This window comes from Phoenix dactylifera, unplaced genomic scaffold (genome assembly GCF_009389715.1).
Source record: "Phoenix dactylifera cultivar Barhee BC4 unplaced genomic scaffold, palm_55x_up_171113_PBpolish2nd_filt_p 000430F, whole genome shotgun sequence".
NCBI classification, from domain to species: Eukaryota; Viridiplantae; Streptophyta; class Magnoliopsida; order Arecales; family Arecaceae; genus Phoenix; species Phoenix dactylifera.
In genome coordinates, this window is record NW_024067866.1 from 182,503 (window position 1) to 187,419 (window position 4,917).

The following is a 4,917-nucleotide window of genomic DNA, read 5'->3' on the forward strand; positions in this document are numbered from 1 at the left end:
GGGCTAAAACAAATATATTTATATTAATTAAAAATAAAATAAAATTTTAAAATTATGCTATTGTTTCTGTTTTTTTTTTCTACATCGTAATCTATTTGCATGTCTACTGATTAAGGATATTTTAGTCATTTTAATTTAAAATCGTTAATATTTTAGCGTCGTTAGATAGCATGGGTCCATATGAAAAAACAAAAATAAAAATAGGATAGAATAGCAAAACAAAACAAGTGTTTCATAAGGATATATATATATATATATATATATATTTATAGAGGTATTTATGTAAAATTTGAAATGTAAAAAAAATCTTATAATATCTTCTATTTATAAAATGTCCTTCTCACTAATTTAGAACGGGGATTTCATCCTCAAGCTCATGGGGAAGCTTTCCTTCTCTTTCACCTGCCCTCCATCACTGATGCCGCCCACGGCCTTTTCAACGCCAACACCCAACTCAGTAAACTCGACGTCGACCACGGCCCCGACGTCGACCGCCGACTCTTGTTGGGCTTTCGAGTTTCATCTGTTTTCCTCACCCAAGCTCCCATTTCATCCATGTTCTCGCGAGTCCACCACACCTGCAACTCCCTCCTAAAGGCTTCTGGCCTAATCATTTATGTTGCGGAGCTAACAAGAAATCAAAGATAACTGTTAAAGAAATTTACAGCTTCCTAATGGATCATAGAAGTGAAGGACAGCCCGATTTCAAGTGGATTTGGAAGACATCAATGTCCCCCAAAGTTGACATCTTCTGGTGAACTTCCTTCTCACTTTCTACCATACCAATACTCTATTTCAATACTCCTCTCAGTTTCGCCTCTTGTTTCTACTATACCGACTTTTCTTTTGGAGAAGGATACATATATGATGCATCGGGGGTTCATTTGCTCCAGTGCTTGGATGTTGTGGAATGCTTGCAGTGGGTGATTGTTCCAAAACAATGACTCTTATTATGATGACATTGTTTCTAAAACTGCTAGAGCTGCAATTTGATACCATCAGGCTCTTTCATCACAGGAGTTTTTATTGATCTAAGGATCAATAATTTAATATTTGTCAGGTTCTATAAGTGAAGAACCAAACCCACTTGATGAAACATCCTTCCTCTATTCACTCCAAAGGAACGCATGTTTTCAATAGCTTATGATCTATGCCATCTAGATTCATCTTCTACTAGAATAATGAAAATGCTTATGATAGCAAAAATCTGTTGCATCCTATTTAGAACTTTAAAGGCAATTATTGGCTTTAACATCGTTGTTTGCAATGCATGCGCGTGAAGTGTTTGGTAAAATGCCCCCAAGAAAGGATACAATAGCTTCGGATACAAAAAAACTTGGCTTTCTCTTTTCCCTTCTCTTTTTATTTTATTTTCTCTCGTCTTTCTATCTTTTGGCTCTGGCTGAAGAATAAATTACCCTCTAGAATATAGAGGGCATTTTGGTCTTTCTTCATATTTTATTAACAGTGTCAGTATTCAGATGGATGGCTGGCTTCAAAGCCTTTCTCATTGTATAGAGAAGATAAGTGAAAGGATCAGGTTTGAGTCCTTCATAATATTAGTTCATCATGAAAATAACTTGGCCCCTCAGATTATAAGATATTAAAAGTTTGATTATAAGAGAGCATCACTTAATACGTCTACTTTATTTTCTTGCTATTTGCCTTTAAACTACTTTCTTGCTTCATTACAAATATCTCAAGGGATTAACTTCCTTTTACTGCAACAAGGATCGTGATACTTGTATAGATTTGACTAGTACATGTTAAGACATACTCCATTTTTTCCCTCTTTCTTACCTGATTTTTTTTCTTCTTTCTCTTTTCTTTTTTTTCCCCTTTTTGGAGAAACAAGGCAAGGATATCACCTTCTGAATGTGAACCTGCAAGCTCTCCCCAATGCATGAACTCAGAAGTATGGTGCCAGCAGATATTCATATCACTAGTTCAACTTCTTCTACTCTTCACTAATATCAATTTTGTGTGATATTGATCTATTACTACGTAGCCAAAATCTGAAAGACCAATTCAATGGCTCAATTTGTAGTCTTGCATTGACGTCCTCTATAGTGGTCTTTCTTTCCCTTCCAGCATTTCCATTTTCATCTTTAATTCTCTGCCTGGACTTTATGTAAATAAAAAACATCAGAATGTCATTTATATTCAGCTTCCTTAGTTAATTTTTAATAAACTTAATTTTGAGAACAACCGTATGGGCAATTCAACTAACAAATCTTGGCCAATACTACAACTTTGATTAACACGAGTTTATTGTAGTCCAGTTGTAATCTCCAAAATATTCTTGTATATTACATCATTGTGTTCAAATGACCTGACATGCATGGCTTCATTGCTTGTGTCAATGTAAGGATGCTTTATTTAGTTCCATCCAAGGTTTTGAGCTTGCCTCATTTCAACTGAATCTAATAAAAAGACTAAAGGCTGAGCGCATAATAGAACAAAATATAGAATATTGATAACAGATATTAATCATGAAGGATTTTTATATATTATGTAATGAGGGGCTAGGTTCCATTAATGTTGTCATTCTGTATCCAATAAAAAGCTGGTAAACTTTGTGGAGACTATATATTGTAAACAAGAGAGCTTAGACTACCCAGACACTTCTGAACCTATATTTAAGTTGCTGTAACCTGAAACGCCCATAGAACTGCATTCCACATCCTCTGTATTCTTTGTCCTCATGCCAAATTACATTGGTGCTTGGATCAACAAACATATAGCTCCATCTAGCTACTCAGTTTAATATTATTCAAGATGAACATCTCTTATATGCAAATTTGAAACAGTTGTATTTTTAAATGCACCTGTGTCTCGATACATTGCCACAAACTGATTCTACTTGGTTGCCATTTTATATGGCAGTGATGATGTTGCTTTTGCATCGAAGAATTGGCCAGAAGTCCCATGGTTGTTTAAGCATCTGTAATTGCCAGCACGGTGGAATGAAGTTGCATTCTTGAACTCCTTTTACATTTTCAGAACATTCACAAGGTTGGGGTGATCTCATGGCGAGTTAATGTTGCTCTGTTTTACTTGGTATATAATGTTAATATAGGAGGCTTGAGACTTTGTTCGTTACTGATACTGATTCCAGTGGCAAAATGATTTTATGCAAGCAAGAGCATTTACTCTCCCTCCCTCCCCCCCCCCCCCCCCCCCCCCCCCCCCCCCTCAAAATGAAAAAGAAAAAGGAAGCGTTTAGTGAACTAAAACAAATCAGTTCTCATATTCTTTGCTGCAGGCATGGCCGAAAGATGGAGTTCACATCAGATCAGTGCTGGATTGAGGTGACATTGATGGCACATTGTTTACCTGGATTTGTAAAATCCTACTTGCTAGAAACTGTTGCAACTTTTTGCTAATTGCCGTGCCATTCCCAGTTGATGCACGTAGTATCTACTCACCCACATGCTCAATGAAGCCAATCTGCTGGATTTTCACGAAAAATAGAATTCTTGTTTTCCTCTAGACACTTGATTGGGTTTCGAGAGACATCAAATTTGCCCTTGGGTGTATATATATATTTATAGAAGGTAGTTGTGAGTTTCCATGTTGGCACATGTTTACTCTTACATCCATTGTACATTGGAGAGATTGGATCCTTATAAAGGACAAAGGAACTAAAATAACACCTTAAAGCTAGTCTTCTTAGGTAAGGCCCTCAAATTGTCATAAATGCTATCAAAGTAGACTCGATTAATAGCCTTTGTATGACTAAGAGACATTGCAATACAAATCTTTTTGGATTGACCAAGGATCATTCATAATGCTTATGACTGTAATTGATTGGATTTAGCTCGTAACTTAATGAGAATGCCAAAGTTTAAAAGCTGAATATGTATGAGAACCCATGCAAGGCATGTACTTAATCCTAGATGGATTATATGTTGACAAAATCATATATATTTGTACAAAAATAAAAAATCTAATAATACCTTATGGCTAATTTTTTAGTAAAATCATCATACTTTATTAAAAAGCAATTAAAGTTAAGAAATTTCAATTCCTAAAAAATATGAAAGTTTTTGAAATATGTTTTTCGAGAAGTAGTAGTTGTTGAAATCACTACTTATCCCAAAAGCTTAAGATTATAGAATGAAATAGATTTATTTATATATTTTATATTTTTTTATACTCTTGCTCACATGTGGATCGGACTTTTTTTAAATAGGTGAGCCCAATATATAAAATTTTTAGTAATAAGGTTCAAGAGTGCGAAGATAAGGTTCGAACTCAGAACCTCTACTTTGATACCATGTTGAAATCACCATTTATCGTAAAAACTTAAATAGATTTATTTATATATTTTATATTTTCTTACACTCCCGCTCACATGTGGATCGGATTTTTTTTAAATAGGTGAGCCCGATATGTAAAATTTTTAGTAATGAGGTTCAAGAGTGCGAAGATAGGATTCGAACTCAGAACCTTTACTTTGATACCATGTTGAAATCACCATTTATCGTAAAAAACTTAAGTTTATAGAATAAGATAGATTTATTTATATATTTTATATTTTCTTACATTTGTCTCATATATGACACACCATTAGACTAGAAACTTATAATTTTGATTTTTTTTTATATCTTCTATTAGGGGTAAATGGACTGTTAGGCATTCATTTCCACTTGCTGAGTAGGGCCTCAACCCTCATGAGTTCACAAGCAAGAATTTTGGAATCCTAAAAAGGCGCAATTTTTGTTTTTATATGGTAACCTGCTTCCTTATGGACATGTAAGAGAAGGCTTATTGGAGAGGTTGTCTCAGGGCTTTGCTTCCAGATGAGATCTCATTTGGTACATTTTCCAGCAACGAGCGTATGTCAATCTGCACTATTTTCCAGCAGATGAGATCCAGATGTCCCAACCAGGTTTCTGACAAATGGTTATCATC

The 4,917-nt window shown here is 34.9% G+C and overlaps 1 long non-coding RNA gene across 2 annotated transcripts; it reads left to right on the top strand.

Moving 5' to 3' along the window:
• Positions 1–367: 367 nt before the first annotated feature.
• LOC113461462 lies at positions 368–4,042 on the top strand. Of its 2 annotated transcripts, XR_003383732.2 has the most exons (3): positions 368–754; positions 2,887–3,015; positions 3,266–4,042. It is a non-coding gene; the product is annotated as an uncharacterized LOC113461462 (long non-coding RNA). The 2 variants fall into 2 exon arrangements; XR_005508257.1 differs by lacking the exon at positions 3,266–4,042 and having other exon boundaries at positions 2,887–3,155.
• Positions 4,043–4,917: the final 875 nt, after the last annotated feature.